The following is a 17,600-nucleotide window of genomic DNA, read 5'->3' on the forward strand; positions in this document are numbered from 1 at the left end:
AAGCCTGGGAAGCACATATATATATATATACATATATATATATATACACACGCACATGCACCAGGACTCAGACCAGCAAAAACTGCAGCTAAGCTGTGCCATTTGCCACAGGGCTCTCGGTGCAGAGCATCCTGCTCTGTCTCAGCAACGTAATCAGTGATTTGGGATACGAAGGGGCAGGCTCATGACGTGGAGAGGGTTGAAAAACATTAGCTAGCACTCCTCGTGGGGAGAGACAGGCTTTCCATCTTCCTTAGAACCTACTTTAAAACACAGGGATGCATTGAATAAACCTGCTTTGGAAGATTTTTAAAGAACAGCACCAACTAAAAAAGCAGCTGCCAAAATCAATTTCCAGCATTAAAAATCAGCACTGATGAGAACCATCTTAGATCAAATAATTTATTTAGTAATTCCATGTAAACACTTCAGATTTACTAGCAAATACAATGCTTGCTGTTCTTTTAAATAGATCATTCAAAAAATAAGAATCTATTATTAATGGCAGGTTGACTAGAGATCTCCATACTACTGTACAATAAGGAATTTGTTTTCTAATGGATTTAACATCTCAATTTTTCTTGTTCTGCATTTGCTTTACACAAAGCCCAAAGGACACACGTTTGAACTGCTCCCTGACGATGCCACTGTGGACCAGGGTGTTTTGGGGAAGGTACGCAGGCAAATCCTCCCATCCTGGCATTGGTATAAGCTGATGTGAGTGTGGGATGGCAGAACTTGCGTGAACACTGTTCACAAACACACGCCTTTTCAGTCAGAAAACAGAAAATGAACGGTGGAGAACTTCTCTTTGGGATGTATAAAAGCAACGAACTCCATCGTTGGCATTTACTTATCAACACAGCAGTACACATACACGTATCCACAGTCTTGGAAAAGCATCCTATGAGCTGGAGAAAGCAGTGGTTCTGAGGCTTGGTACACCAGTGCACTAAAACCAAAAGAATGATACCTTCTTACATAGTCAAATGAAAAATAAATATCTTTATTTTCTGCCTACTTTATTTCAGTTTTCAAATAAATTTTAAATAAATCTGTACAAAGTATACTGTTACAGTATATATTTGTAAGTTAACTGAAATGCCTAAGTGTAACAACACTACAATAAAGCAGTACAGATTGGCACATTTCTAATAAAGATTAACTTTTACACTCAAAAAATACCAACTCCCATGAAAACCCTTGATATATTTTCAGTATTTTTATGCAAATTACGTTGCAAACATATTACAGACCAATTTTCCCCTGCCTAAAAAAGAAAATCACTTCTAATGTTTTTTCAGAGAACGTGAATATCTTTATGCTGTTAAAGGGACACCATCAGGCTAAAAGAGAGAGAGAGAGATATTTGGAAAAGCAAAAACTTTGGTCAAAAATTGGCAAGTTTTAGACCTTGTGCACGTTTACCCATCTCACTGAGCTCTGGCTACAGTCGGTGCCAGGGATGGCAGGACCGCGGCAGCACTGCTGGGCACCTCCCTCTTGCCAGGACAGGAGAGAGACTCCTCGTAGCAGCCAGATTTCCACCCCGTGCCCTGGCTGCCAGGATGCAAACTGCTGCAGGAATGCTTCTAGCCAAATACCCAAACCAACAACAAAAAAAGGATGTTTCTCCTTGCGATTAAAAAGGAATTAACACACATGCACTTGGCATGAGTTTTGCCCCACCACCCCCACCCCCCCAAGAATCTAAAATTGATCTGACAGTGTCCCTTTGCTCAAAATAAAGACTTCCGTACTGTATAGATCAGATATTGAAGCAAACTTGTTCACAGGATGAAAGAGCCAGGTACATTTCAAAATTCAAATTTTCAAATCCAACTGCAGTTATTAGAGTCATGAACTCTTAAAACCTCCTAATATTTTGTTAAATAATTCCAGACTGGGAATTGGGGGATAAATATTACAGATTAAGAGTGAGAGTCTTCTCTTAATCTTTCCAATGATCTATTGAATCAATGTTTACATGCTGAAAGTTAATCTTACATTAGAATGTAATGCAATATTGGCTGCAACATAAACCTATAAATAAATCAACTACCATAGTTTAAACTCTGTTAAATATTTCTAAGTTAATAAAATATTGACAGTATTATAAAATTACAGTATTTACAATAAGAAAAATCTAGACTAATATATACCTTTAACAGATCTCTTCTCCAATTTGGGATTGCAATGGAATTACGAATATATGAACAATTTATTATAAAGTTGCATTGCAATTATTGTTTTTCCATTAGAGCTAGAGAGGGTAATCTATCACTGCCTTTGGAAAAAAAAAAAAAAAAGTGACTTCTGATGGTGGGGTGTAGCTTTTGAGTACCAAACTGGTAACAGGAGTCCTCCGAAAGACGTCTGAAGATAATGTAGGACCAGCCTCAATTGCTCAGATTAAGTTGTAATACAGAACTGCCAGCAATCAGAACCACCCAGGCTGCAAAAGGGGAGGAAAGGTAGTTTTCAGCTCAAAGTGCACAGCTGGAAGGGCTCCCCTCATTCTGGACTCCAACTAAGGCTGCAGATGCTTCGATCTGCACTTAAAAACTGCAAAAACCTCAGCTTTTGGGTTCATTAGGAGTAAATTAGCCGCTGGTGCTCCTTAAAGGGACATAGTTAGGTTGCAGCTATGCCAAAAAATGCTCTCAACAACCATGTACAATAAAACCAGAATAGACATTTGAGATCCTCTTTGGTTTGCTTTTTTGGGAGGTTGTGTTTTTTTGGGGTTGGGGCTAGTGGGTTTTGGTTTTGGGGGTTTTGTTGTTGTTGTTGTTGTTTTTGTTATTGTTGTTTTGGTTTTTTTTTCATTTTGTTTGCTTGGGAGAAAAAATTGGCTTGGACCATGTGTCACAAAGCAGTCAACTCATTTTCTATTCCTTGCCAGCTTCTCTGTTTCTTGAGTATTAGCATAATGCTGTTGTGTTTGGGTTGCAAACACTTGTGGAGAAAAAAAAAAAAAAAAAAAAAAAATGACCTAAAGCGATTCCCATCATTAAAAAGCGCCAGCTGCTTTTGGGGTCCAGACACCTAGCAATGTCCTTTTAAGGATCAGACCTTTTTCTTGCCCTTTCTCCCAGCCTTGAAGGAAGAGTTTACAGCCAGTTTAGGAAGGGCAACGCTTAAATTCTCTCCCTCCTCCCCATGTCACACTTGCTTTCTAGCAGTAAATCAGAAAAAATGGGGGGGAAAAAAACTTTTCAAATTCCTTTCCCGCCCTTCCCTCCCCCAGTCCTGCTCACTGTAAAACAGAAATGGCATTTTTTAGTGTATATTTTTGGATAAATTATTTTCTCAGCCCCAAGCCTGGAGATGATTGTGAGAGACCTACCCACAGGCTTCGGAGAGGTGAAGCAACTTATGCATTTGCAGGGGCTTCTACCAGTTCCCGTAGTGGGCAGCCAGGAATAACCTCTGTCCTTAAAAGCAGGCTTTAAAATGGTAAAAGAATAATTTGTAAACTTGGGTCTACGTTACCAACAGAAGGCTCTAGGTCCTGCGGGCTCCAGTTCCCAGAGATGCAGAGCAGGAAAACTAGAAAGAAAACTTGGTACCTTTCAATCACCTGCCAGGTTGTACTAGGGGGGAGCGGGGAACGAGAGAGACAAAATGACAACTGACCTTATTAACAAAGGTATGTTTAGGGCTTCTGGTTTCAGGAATAAACCGATATTTACTGGTAAAAGTCTGCCAAAAAACAAAAACAGAAACACAGGATTACTGGTAAATATTGGTTTATATGGAGAAGTTAAAAAAGAAAAAAAAGAAGTCATTGTGCTCCTGATCTCCACGTGCTCCTGGGCAGGAGCTGAGAACTGCCCTGCAGCATCCCTACACTCAGCGGCATCTTTGGCACCCAGACACCTCAAACCAGAAGCCTTGTGTTGAGAGGAAAGTCGTGTTTCTTTCCTTTACTCCCCCTTAAACTACGCGTTTCTTTCTGGATTTCTCCCCCCGCCCTCCGCAAGGCTGGTCCTATGGGGGTTTGGCTCAGGAGATGGAAAGTCTTCTTCAAAACCACTTGGAAATGAATTTGTACATAATATGGTATCTCATCACCAATGCTGTTGGCGCCTGAGCCTCATCCACGCCCTGAGATACCATAAAATATACAAGACTGAGTGTATATTTTAAATAAAGCATTTTCTTATAAGTGGCATAAACCCATTCATTTTATTTACATGCTTATTTATTTCCAAAAATAGAGTTGGTCCACACTGGACAAGAGAAATCAAGAAGCCATACAGTAGAAGAGTTAAAAGTCCAACATTTAACCAAAGTACAATGAAATTCCAGAAGTCTGTGGCTGACTTGAACCACAGAAACATACATGAGCCACACAGACATTTGTACATAGAGCATTATATTACCAATAATATTTGCAAACATGAGGTCAGGATGGCTACAAACCCAGCAGAACTGAACCAGGGGTCATGGCTGAACAGAAGCGGGTGGCGAACAGCTGTCACTACTGCGGGAAAACACCACTCTCCAGAGATTTTGCTTCACTTTTTTGGTTTTTTTTCTTTAACTGAGAAAGTCCTAATTTTTCTGCCCTGGGGATCAAAATTGAGGACACAGTGAAAGCCAACCACATATATCTCCCTAAATGCACACCGAGTGGCTGGGTGGTGTGTGGGCAGCATCCCCGTGGCGATGCTGGGGGTCTTGTACCTGTGAAGATGCAAGGAACGCCAAACGGCGAGGATGCCAAACGGCACTGACAGCCCCCAGGGCTGGCTGTGCCAGGGATGACCTCTGCTTGGAGGACAAAAGCCCAGCCTAAAAAACATTGGGTTTGATGCTGAAGCAGGCCAAATATGCAGGGCAGGACCCCCATCCCATCCACCCAACAGACTGACCTTGCCTGCTGCTACCTGGCCTAAAGATCACCTGGAAAAGAAAAAATAGGTATTTATACCCCGGCGGTGTGCTGTGGGACATATGAAAAGGGTCCGGATGGGCTCTGTCTTGAAAACAAAGATTTCCCTCCCTTGCCGTGGGCAATTTTTGGCATTAGTAATTCCAGCCTCATCTACCTTTTCTGGAAGACCACAAATAATCCCACCTGAACAGACCTACAAATATTAGAGGATGTCACACCGGACAGATGAGGGAAGAGATTTTTACTCAAACAATTTAAATTTTTTACATTTAAAATAAAAGCTCAGAGGCCTGATTGACAGCAGAATAAAAAAAAAAAAAAAAAAAAAAAAGATGCATTATCTCTGCATTATGGCCTGGTTTATCCACGTATTTCCATGGACCTCACCGTGAGAATATCTCATTGTCTGTAAAGGATGGAAAAATAGATTAAAATCTGTACGTTCTCCTGCAGAGAATCACAGAAAGTAAAAGGAGGAAGACAGCTGTACACTCCTGGTACTTCTACAAACAGCCCCTATACAGGGTAGAACCTCATTAAAAGGGTATAAATTAATTTTCCTTTTTCAAGTCATCTTTGACACAATATTAAGCCTAGTCCAATGTGAATGCTAGTATAGAGCTAATTTACAGAATACCAACAATAACTATCTGTACCTAACAGGATTTAAAGGCAAGTATACTCAGTACATTTAGAAAAGGATACTACTAGCAAGATGCCAGACCTTTGACAGCAGTTAAACAGAAGCAGCTGTGCAGTTTTCTATGTGGATGGACAGCCTTTTAGCACAAGTCACTATTATCATCTGAGCCTGTAACAGTCAACTCTATCTTCTGATTTGTCTTGTAGAACATTTCTAATCTCAGATGTGAAATACATTTTTAAAAAGAGATGGGCCTGATCCCGTGCAGTTGGGTATGTACAACACTCCCCAATGAAACTCAAAGCTCAAATTCCTAAAGAGAGAGCACAAGAGATTTTTTTTTCTTATATCAAGTAACTATCATGCAAACATACCACAACATTTTTATATTAAGTACTTCAAAGTCAGCTGGTATAATTTAACTAGAAGTGAGCAATCTAATGAAATTAGTATTTCTAGGGGGAGGGGACAAAGGTTGTGCCAGTGACAACTACCAGATTACCAAGGGAAAACAGCACAGGGACACCACGGGGGTCTAACGAACCGTGTTACAGGAGAGTTCACGCACAGCAGCCTCTCAGACCTTAGCACCGAAATCTGTAATATGCAGTTATTGTCTATGGTGGCCTATACACCTTCACATCATTTGCTTTTGCTACCCAGAATCAGATATTCTTCCTGTATGAGCAAATCACTTAAAGCCTAGCAATATTGTTGGAGCATTAAAAATGACTTTGTTTTCCCCTGCCTGTTGCCTCGCATTTCCCAGGGTCCACACCACCGCCTGCTCACCGTACCAGACCTTATCATGCTCTGCTGAATCTTCCAGTCACGGCCAGCCTGAAGTCACTTCTCTAGTATAAACCAACCACTCTGCTCTTTCAATTGCCAGTCCTTACACTTAAACACCAACTCTACCTGAAAGCCTTGAGGTGCCTGCAGTTAACCTACTCCTATTTATGACTTGTCAAAGCACTTGCTCTTTGGTACCATGATCTACTGACGACAGGGAAGGTGGGAGAAGCATGGGGATTTGCCATGACTTCTAGACTTTTAAGAAGCCTAAAATTAAGCTAGAGCAGCCCTAGCTCACACCAGTTTGCTATGGGTCCTCCTAGGTCTCTTGGGAAGAGACGTAACACAGGTCTGCACAGGCACACACACATGGACAACACTCCCTCAAAAACAGAGCTAGATGAGACCTGGAAAATGCTGACCAGACCTCTCTCCCCATTCCCTCCCTTTCTGCCCGTTGTCAAAACCAAAATCTTTTAGGTTTTTCTTGGTAAAAACAAAAGAAAACAGAACATATCCACAAGATTAGCTGCTGAGGCATGCTCTGGGATCTGGCAGATCTGCAAGTCAAGGTCAGAGTAGGAATTTGAACTGGAGGTGTCACATCATAGGAGAAATCTAGATGCCATGATAACCAGTATTCTGGGCTTATTTCTCCTCTTAGGTCAAGCAACCAGGAAAGTTCAGTGAAAATCAACTCTTCTTCACCTGGCAACTTTGGTTTTAACAAATTAGTGTTTTCCAGAGGAAACTAATTTGCTCAAAGACTGAAGAGCTACTCAAGAAGATGGATCACCATCTCCAACCAGACTTCTGTCCACCTTGTGCTGCTCAAGTGATCAACATTGGCTGCAATCAAAGAAGGACTATATGATATTTCTCTTCTCGTTACAAGCATGATTTTTTATTACCTTCTTGGGAAGACTTGATAAAAACCTTTTAAAGCATCCAAATAAAGATCAGTTGATTTTCCACCTCCTACTTTTGTCAACATGTTCAAAGATTCTGATAGATTACCCAGAAAACAAGATTGATCACAGATTCACAAAATGGTTTGGGTTGGAAGGGACCTTCAAAGGCCACCTAGTCCAACCCCCTTTTTTTGCAGACCGTTGCTTCCAACCTATCACATACTGAAGACTTAGAGCACTTTAGTTTCTCCTTCTCAAACTGGAGTTCAGGGTTGCTGATCTGCAATTCCCAGTGCACAGTTTAATACTTTAATTAAAAAAATAATAATCTGACATTAAGATGTTATCTAGTAATGGAGAATACTAAGCTATTTTTTAACAGCCCTTTTTTTGCTAGTAACTGTAGTCTCAAGCTCTTTTGAAACTCCCAGGTACACCTGTTGCTCTTCCACTTGACTTTACTACTTTGTTGCAGCATCTCTGCCTTAAACACTTGAGTTTCAGAGGGAGGCTCCTTATCTTTACCATCCAAAAGGACTAGGTGATGGATAGGTGGTCTCTCAAACGTGCCCTATGTTCCACAATGACATGGATAAGTCACTTAAGTAGTATGAAGTAGTGCAGAAAATTAACTGTGCCTTCAGTTTTGCATGCTCAGATTTTCTCCCCAGCCTTCTCTCTGATATACTCTAAGATAGCATTTGCTCCTTAAGGCCAACAGATCTTCAAAGTCCCTCCTAAACGGCTTTATTTCCAGATCACAGGTTACCTTACAGTATGGTTCTTTCAGTCTACTTTGCAAGACTTGGACTACTCTCTTTTGAGGAAGTCCTGCCAGAAGTCCCTTCCTTTATAACTTTATAAATTTTACTTCATAACTTTATAAATATTTTACTCTGCCTAACTTGGATATCTGTAACCTTTCCAGGTATCTATGGGGTTGCCTTGATGAGTTTAAGAACTTTATTTTTCCGATCTTGTCCTCTGAAATATTTTATAACACAAGACTCATTTTTAGTCCAGCGCCTTCCACCCCTGAGGATGCTGAACCTGTAATTGTACTGTGGTCACTGCTATTTAATGACTCGATGGTAATTATATCTTGAACCAGTTCTTAACGTTTTAGTCCTAAATCAAGGCTAACTCTATACCAGGCTGTTACAAGAAATGATCCTTTAAGTAAATCAAGATGTTGGTTCACCAAAATGGTAGCCAGCTTCTTCCCAAACAATCTGGCCAGATAGCACAGACATAACTGAATTTACTTTTTCTTACAGGTTTATGAAGATGCATGAGCCTGGTTTTCTCCGAAGCCCCATGAAGCCTGTAACCACCTTCTTCTCTGGAATAGAAAATTTCCTAATACCTCTGTGTCATTAAAATATGGGATTTATATCCAACATAAATTTGTCTGTCTGGTCATCACTACTCCAATTTCCTCTCAGATTTTACAGCAGCTTTTTAGATCTAGTGTGCCTTTGCACCTTTATGACCTAGCATGCCTATTTATATGGCAGGTAATGCAGTATCATACTGATTTTCATCACCCCCCACCATGTTTCAATCAGAGCAGCTATGCCAAGGTCTTTTTACACCACCGAGTAATCTACAACAACTATTTTTGTTTCATGTTTCCACACTGGTATACAGACATTTTTCTTGTTTGGACCACATCCCCATTTCTTATCCCAATCTGCAGCCGAACAGCTGGTTGCTCCTCCCACGTACACAACTCAGTTCTCAACCTCCTCGTACCCCATGCCAAGAACTCACTCTTTGTCCTCCAGGAGAAATGGGCAGAGGTTTTTTTTCCCAGCACTCTTGTTCAGCACCTTTGCCCAAGCCCTGACAGCCTCAGCCTTCCACCAGCACTGCGTTCAGTCCATCCTCCCAAAACCCTGTCCACTTCCTGCGTCACCAGTCTAGGGATGCTTCGGCTGAAGCGCAAACCAGCCCACGCTGCAAAGTCATGGCTCTCAACTTCACCTACTTTCTATCATCTTCCCAGGCATGCATTAAGTCTTTAGGAAGAGGTGTCGCCATGTCCTAAATTTTGTCTTCCTCCCAGGCACCCAATTTTCCCAAGTATCTCAGCTTCAAGGGTGACAGCCCCAGGCTTGCCCCAAGCACTCTGGTACCTTCTAGGATCCACATGTCCACTCAACAGGCAATCAGATGGATCTCCTCATCATTGGGAGCAGAGACTCTATTTCCCATGATCAAATCCTCTGCCATCCAAACCTCCCAGAGCTACTTCCCCAGTTTCTAGAGGAATCTCCAGAACAGAGAACAACTCTGTTATCTTAAATTATAAATCATCCCTTTAATCCTGTCCAGTTGCAAGTCAAGTTTCCATGAACAAAAGGCAAGGCAGCCAGTGCCGAGGTGAGGACAGACCATGATCACCTGCAGATGATTTAACACCATCTCTTCACCAGCTCAGCAACACTGGCCTCAAAATGCTTTTGGAGCTTGGAGCGCCTCCACCTGTTGCACTGTACAGCATTTTATCAGGAAAAAAAACCCTCTTAAAGCATGTCCACTCTACACTCGTGTGTGGAGTTCCTAGCACAATGTTCTTCGACTTCCATAATTAAGCCAGGATTTTTACTTTTTGACCATATAAGTCCATCTTTAAACTAAAAATAGACTGACTGTTAATGGAGTCTTTTTTTTTAATTACTTTAAAGCACCAATTAGAGACTTTCTTTGGACAAGATAAGTTACATATGGCCTTGCAGAAGCCTGCAAGGACTCATTTACCAGGAATTTTATTGACAGTTGAAGCTCAGAAGCCAACTTTTTTTTTAAAAGATCGAATAAGCCTCTGAATACACCACTGTCAGAAGATCTATCCACAAATCAAACTGTCTGCATGCATGAAAGCAGAGATGACAATTACATGAATTTGCAGCGCGTAGTTCAGAATTATTAATGCTAGAAAATAATTCAAAGCCTCTAGTCCCTATTTTGCTCAGAAACCTGCCTCATTGCCCTTCAGCAGCCCCTAGCAATGGTCATCCTAATGTTATTATTTAAATAAAATAATCTTTTTAATAAAAATAAATTTTGACCCCATTTATAACTCTGTACCTGACAAGACACTGGCTTCTTTTCTTCACCTCTGGTGCTGCTCACACAACATTTTTCTTAAGTTGACCTGCCCACACAGTTCCTGATAAGCCAATGCTACACTGCCAGCTCTCCTCAGCATCACTTGAGTGGGAGGTTTAAATACCAGATTTCACAAAATCCTTTATCCACGCTTCCTAGCCCCGGCATTTCTTGAAGTATTGACAGATCAGCAAGCCTTCACAGTTTGCCTAGAAATGAGACAGCTGTGGACCTGCTTCTGCTGGACTGATGCAGAATAGCTGGCCCCTGAGGACCCTGCACCCACCTCCTGACCCCCAGGTGAGTTTTGAGAAGTCTGGACCGGCTGATGCTGGCACACTGATGCACGCCCCCAAGGAGGTGCTGGTTCGAGCTCCTCTGCCCATACTAAATGCCTAAGCAAAAGGCAAGCCCAGGAAAAGCAAGTTCCAAACCTCAGGAGACTACAGACAATAAAGCCATCAGCTTGCATGGCATTCACAAACTGTTGTGCAATCAGGACAGAGCATGGAGAAAGAAAACTTATTCCCTAGTGAGACACTACAGCAAACCCAACCTGGGGGAGAGAAAGACACTCAAACCAATGTGGCTAAAACTCCAAACGACAGTGCGGCTCCGAGATGTCCTACGCAGAGGGGTCCTGCCCAGGATGCACAAACTTTGTCCTGCGCTCTGGCACGTGACAGCATGTCTTTCTACCCAGAATTAGAAGAAAACCCACCCCAGCCTCTGACTGGGGCTAATATACCAGCTGGAGGGCACAGCAGATACGACGAGGACTTGGTGATCTGAGCTTGAGTCACATATCAAGACATTCATCAGCAATAGAAAAAAACACCACTGCTCATTTTCTCCACTCTCAACTCTCACCAGTATAAATTACCCAGGCATATATCTTATACAGATTTAGCCTCCTTCAGCCATGTGAAGCCTGCAGCTTCATCTCAGCATCAGCACAAATGATAACACAGAGGAGCTGAAAACACCCCAGTGGGGGTCAGCCCTGCAGCAGAGACCTCACAGCTCGCATGTCCTTGCACGCCAGCCCCGAAGCGCCCTGTGCTGTTTCCCCCTAGAGCAACTGTGCATCGGTCCACTGGGATGATGAGATGTCTCTGAGATGCCTCCAAGATCCCAGCCTCAGTGGCCAGACCTTCCCACAAGCATGACAGGGCCACCTCACAGTCAAAACCACTGATGGGCATGAGTGAGACATGCTCTCTTGCATGAAGACGGTCATCCACAGGGGTTGCCATGCGGTCTCTGCACCGTGCCCAGTACTAAATCCAAACTCACTGGGGCCAGCGTGGTCATGGGGATTTAGATGCCATTTGCAAGCTGACTTTATGAGCAGCTCTCCATAGAAATCAACATACTGACTGGGATGACATTTCAACGTGTAGAGGTTTTTCCCTGAAAACCTGAGTAAATCTCTCCAAGGCATGGACTTTGGCTTCCTGGCAGCACGGAGGATCATCTCCCACAAGAGCCACCTCCCTCCAAGGTCTCACTAGTCAAGAGGGACTCATCGTTCCACGCTGCAGACATAACTCCACACCTCTCACCTCTCCGATCTACGATAGAAAGAATGAAGCTTTTCTTTGCTTCCTGCATATTTCAAGATAGTGTTTCAAGAAAAAAAGCCTTCTGCACCACAGCCAAAAAGGCTCAGCACAAACTCCCACAGCCAGCATTGCAGCGAGTCCCCTTTTCACTTCAGTCTCCAACATGGCCTAAGCTTAAAAGACTAAGGAGTGTATTTTTGCAAAGATAACAACAGGATGGGCAGCAAACCAAACGATGATCAGCAAAGCCAAGGAATTATCCAAGTTAAGACCGAGTTACTTGCTGGGGAGATCCAGAAGATGCCCATTCAAAGCAAGTGCTCTCCCAGATGATGGCTGATCCAGAAAGGAGCAGAAGTATACCACATGTCACGAGCCTAAGCCTCAAGACAACAAGGTGCATAAATGGCCAGCCATCTACACAGGCGGTCTCCTGTTTTATCTGGGGCTGCATCTACACGAGCAATCAGCACAGCCAGAGCCAAGTTTGACAGCAAACGAGTCACTGCTCAGGACCCAACAGTCACATTATCTGTGTTCCAGGGATTTTACTCTCCCATGAGCTCTAGCTTGGCCTGACCAACCTATTTCCACTGGTTGATAGAGCATGTCTTTTGGCTTAGTTAAACCCAAAACAAATCAGGTCATGTGCTCTGTTCTATGATAAAACCAAGGTACATTACACAGGGACAGCAGAGCACTTCGCTGCAGAAGTGCACGTCTGACCTAAGCTGCAAAGCTACCGCAGACACCCCAGGGACATCTGCTGCAAGGTCCTGGTCACCCAAAGAGGCAATACCCACATGCAGGCAAAACCTACAGCCAGCCTGAGCAGGGCTCCATCTTGGCCGGACGTGGTGCCTTCCAGAGCAAAAAGACCAGATACCCTCTTCAGGCAAAAAAGCGCTAGCAGTATTGATCTGCAGAGGGACAGTGAAGCATTGTTCAGGGATATCCAGCCATTTGCTCTGACTTGTTTTAATCAGTCAACACTCAAAAGACAGATAGCAGGGCCAGAAGTCCTCTATCTTTATCTTTTCTCACTTAATCTCCAGCTGACATTTTTCCGTGAAAACATGCCTCATTCCTCACCATGTGAATTCAACTCTCCCTCTTCTATATTTTGCCTGAAACAGGCTACACAACTGTTTACTAACTTTATAGGCGCAGGCAAGACATGCTCTGACTCTTCAAAAAACCACAACTGCTTATCTGGCTTCAGCTACACACGGATACCGAATTGCAGACTGGGCCAGCAGAGCTACCCCAACCGGGGAGCTGAGCCCCACACACCCACCGATCCGCGCTCCCCTGGGATCAGCTGCCTGGCACCCCTCGGCCACCCGTGGTGAAGGGTCTGCCAGAGCTGTTGTCACCTGGCTCTTAGGTGCTTCTCTACAAGTGGCATCACCCACCCTCCACCCTGAACACCAGTTCAGATGCTGCAGCACTTGAGCCAAGGTGCACCTCAGCTGCCCACCTCTGCCAGCTCAGTCCTCCTGCCTTGCTCCTAAAGCCTTTTCCCACCCTCCAGACAGACAATGCCTCCTCTGCTGCGACTGCTAGGAGCTTCTCCTTTCACCCAGCTTGGTACCTGCCTGAGTCCACCAGCTCAGGAAATGTCTTTGTTCGCAAAAACAACACCACACCTGCCTGCGGGAAGGCACGTCCAAAAGCAAACCCGTTCATCTTTTCCCTTCCAATGTACTTCTCCAGCAGCAACTTTTATGCCATCCAAATTGCAATAAAATATCCATTGGAGAAGTAACTCTGTGAATCCCTAAACATGATGGCATTTCGCTCTCTCTGCTGTCTACAGCTGTTCAGACCTGCATTAACAACAAGCCCACTTCAACTTCACAAGAGGTGGGATGCACTGCAGATCCCTATGTAGTCTGACCTTCCCCCAGACTGTAGTGCTGCTAAAACACAGTCCTACTGGGAACTGAAATGCTGTGAATAGATAAAAAGTGAAAAAGAAGGATAGGCAGTCTAAGAGAAACTCCCAGAGTGGACCCAAGGTCATCTGGCATGAACAGTACAGGAGCAGGCAGGCAGCACTGCTGATGTGAGCAGAGTGGGCAGCCCAACTCCAAAGAGGAACGTCAGCTGTCACACGAGAGGAGCATCCTTCCTGCGCCATCAGGCTATCACCCTCAGCAATTTCAATGCAAGAGATTTCACTTAAGAGAGAAAAAAAATGCCATGAACTTCAGGTCCAAAGATTACACTCTGGTTAAAACAGGCTTTTAGAAAAGGTTATAATTTTGAAAGTCCAGTTATATTAACCTTAACTAGCTTTAAACTATATATATGTATCTCCTTGCCACGTTCACAACCCACACACATTTTGCAGTGCCAGTGAGCTAAATCATGTGCAAGTGAGCAGAGTAAAAGGAACCACAGGCTTGAAAAAAAGCTCTGGGCTGAAATTATCTTTCATTGTTGCAAGTGGCACAGGAGATGGCAACAGCAGAAGGAATCAAGAATAAAAATGGAACTCTCTTGTTTACCTTGTCGGTTTTGTCAAAACATTTTGACAACACTTTGCATGCAGCCTGCTTCTCTGTTCTGCTACCAAAAATTCAGATCCTTTCACCTATCTTCACGTGTTATAGAAGAAAGCCAAAAAGAGTAAAACTTTCAGGGAGAGAAGTGCATGTGCAAAAAATACCAAGACAAGCACAAGAACTTAAAACTACCCTGGACCCCTCTTCCAGATAGTCCAAACACCAACATGAACAGTAACCCTTCAATTACACAAGCTGAGTTAACAAGGAGTAGGCAGTCAGCAGAGGAGGATAGTAAGAAAATAAAAGGAAAATTTAGGTAAGCCTGATAAAGCAAAGGAAAAAAAAAAAAAAGGTGCAAATCAGGATTTTAAATTTGCAATTAAATAAAAAATTCTTGACAGTGTTGTTTTAACAGAGAAACTTTCCAGTGCTTTAGGCAGAGCCCTAGCTTTCAAAAAGCAAACCAAGGCAGTAAGAAGCAGGTTTTTGAATGAGCAAATTGCACAGCTGTGGAAGAATTTGTTTTTGCTGCCTTCTTTCCAACTCACCTGAGACTCGTTTTCTACCTGTTGGACTAGCAAAGCCCAGGAAACTGGTTGGTTCTAGTTACACTTTGAGTTTTTGTGTTTCATGAGAGCCCCCTGAAATGTAAACCTGTTTTAGCATTCTTGTACATTAATGTCAGGATTCTCCACTTCTAGCTCCCAAAACTTCTGCCACAGACAAGTCAATCAGATTTGGTATATGCCCTAGAACAGGAAATAGGAGGTCTGGTTTTAAAGCAAACAAGCAAATAAAAAATAATTACATCAGTGCTCTGCAAGGTGTTGGATCCAAACTCAGTGGATCAGCTGAAGTCTTCAATCCAAAACTCTCAGTAATTGTACTTTAAAAAAAGTTTAACCTGTTGAACTTAGAGAAAAGAAGTGGCAGACATTTGAGGGAGACAGTGTGCAGGTGCAAAAACGTGAAGTGCCATAGTTCACCACCTTAGAAGAAATCTGAGTTTTGCTTTGTTTGGTTTTGTTTTTCTTAAGTGCCAGGGAAACACACTTCCCAAAGGGCGGCTTTAGAGTTTATGGGCACCAAGGTGGAAGCATGAAGTGAACACATGCCAAAAACATCAGGTTTTCATAAACCCGTCTTGAAAAAGTGCACCGTGTTTCTCAGTAAAAATGCTTATCTACCAAATCTCCACTGACCACGGGCCACTTGCGTATGGAAAGCTGCATCAATTTGCAGCACCAATGCTGTCATTTTTGCCTTCTCCTTCCACCCACCTCCCCATTTTTTTTCCTTGGGAGACATACAGCGCCACTGCATTAGAACGTACAAGAAATGAAAACAGTGAGTACAACTGATATAGATCCATTGACTTTTTATTACAAATGTACTTGATCACTTGGCTTCAAAAACTTTAAATCAACCCCTATTTTCTGTACGCCAGTACAAAGTAAAATCTATTTTACAAATTAAATACCTAAAAATTTGACAAAAATATTAAAGTTTGATGGAAAAAACAGTTATAAAAATCTTAAATCCCCTTTTAAAAGATAACATCCCCTCCCAACCCCCACAGTCCTGTTATACAATATTAATAGTCATTTTTTTAGAATAGGTAGGTATGTTATATCTTGCTGTTAGCATACAAGTCACTCTAATAGCTTTATCTGTATATACTCCAGTTAGTGCATGAATGCCATCTGATTGAATATAATCAACTATCTTTAACTGATCCCTAATTTACATTTCATAGCTTGCATAGTTTGAAGGGACAAAGATTATACTACAGCTAATCATAAAAAAAGGTGGTTACAGTGCTATTTTTAAAGGCAACAAAGTAATTGCTCCCCCCCAAAAAAAGAAATTATCGGTCAGCTCTGAGCAGGGGTTAAAATCACTGGCAGCATTCTGCCTTGCTCGATAGGATCATCCCTGCCTGGCCCCCGCTGCCCGCACCGGGCAGCCCCTCTGCGCTTTACAACAGACAAGTTACAGGTTGCAAACCGCTCCTCAGCGAGTGCTACACCCAGCACATTTCAACCCCTGCAAGGGATACGCAAGAAAGCGACACTGTCAAGTATTTTTTTTTCTCCTTTTTTAAAATTGAATTTTCCCAAAAAAAGCTCTCTGCCGCATAGGGGCACACCTGGTTGGAAGCTCAGTGCCCTGTCCGAACCTGCAGCTGAGCTGCTGAGTGCTGGCACAGCTGCCCGGCCGAGCCCTGACCCTTGCCACGGGCCTGGAGCGAAAGCCAGGATGCGTCCGGCCAGTCGCCTCCTGCTCCCGGGCAGCTGGAGGGTTGCTTTTGCAGCAGCATCGCAAGCGGGACCACAAAGAAGAGGCAGGAATCAACAGTGGCTTGTTCTGCTTCTTTTTTTTTTCTTTTTTTATTTAACTTCTCAGAGACAGACTTTTAATTTGGAGGACTTTTCCCCATTAGCATAAAACCACTTAAAGGGTGGCTGTATTTCAATGGTAAATTACTTGACAGTGTCCCTTTGACTTAAAAATAAAATAATGTCAGTATTGCAATGAATTTCAAGTTTTCTTGCATGTAGTCATTATAAAGTAGTTTTTATCATGCTCTTGGACCTATTCTACAAGACATTTAAAAGCATATCATCAAGGAAAATATAAGGCATACTTGTCAGGAATTAGGTTATCTTGGCACATTTGAGCATACTGTCTCTTTTTAAAAACAACACATATGGTCAAATATACCTTTCTTTTTCTAACATTAAACAGGGTTTTCTGTACTTTGTTTTAAATACTGAGATATTAGAGCCTTGGTAAAGTACCGAGCACCTCCAGGGGGGGAAAAAAAAAAAAAAAGGAAAAAAAAATCAAAACAGTAACAGAACCAGAAGTGAAATCCCACCAACCTTTACAGTTATTTTAGTCTTTCATGATCATCATTCATAAAGTCCTAGAACATACATAACATCTGTTAAAAGCAGGAAAAAAAAAAAAAAACACAAAAAAAACCCCCAAAAAACCAACAGCAAAACCGAACGAAACACGCAGAAGAAAGCCAAAACGAGACAAAAACTGACCACAAGTTCTCAGACACTGTTCACAAAACTGCCAGTGGGCTGTTTCAGGCTGTACTGGTTTGACTGGAGTCGCGCGGCCCGTGCGCTGTCTCTTATACAC

The 17,600-nt window shown here is 42.7% G+C and overlaps 2 long non-coding RNA genes across 3 annotated transcripts; one reads left to right on the forward strand and one right to left on the reverse strand.

Moving 5' to 3' along the window:
- Positions 1-388: 388 nt before the first annotated feature.
- On the reverse strand, positions 389-16,851 carry LOC113485111. Of its 2 annotated transcripts, XR_003399356.1 has the most exons (4): positions 3,640-16,851; positions 3,496-3,552; positions 2,163-2,455; positions 389-952 (listed from the first exon to the last, which is right to left on the reverse strand). It is a non-coding gene; the product is annotated as an uncharacterized LOC113485111 (long non-coding RNA). The 2 variants fall into 2 exon arrangements; XR_003399355.1 differs by having other exon boundaries at positions 3,350-16,851.
- Positions 2,449-17,376, forward strand: LOC113485112. The gene is made up of 3 exons (XR_003399357.1): positions 2,449-2,961; positions 12,357-12,359; positions 17,259-17,376. It is a non-coding gene; the product is annotated as an uncharacterized LOC113485112 (long non-coding RNA).
- The last annotated feature ends 224 nt before the right edge of the window (positions 17,377-17,600 follow it).

This window comes from Athene cunicularia (genome assembly GCF_003259725.1).
Source record: "Athene cunicularia isolate RWA chromosome 13 unlocalized genomic scaffold, athCun1 chr13_part1, whole genome shotgun sequence".
Classification (NCBI taxonomy): Eukaryota; Metazoa; Chordata; class Aves; order Strigiformes; family Strigidae; genus Athene; species Athene cunicularia.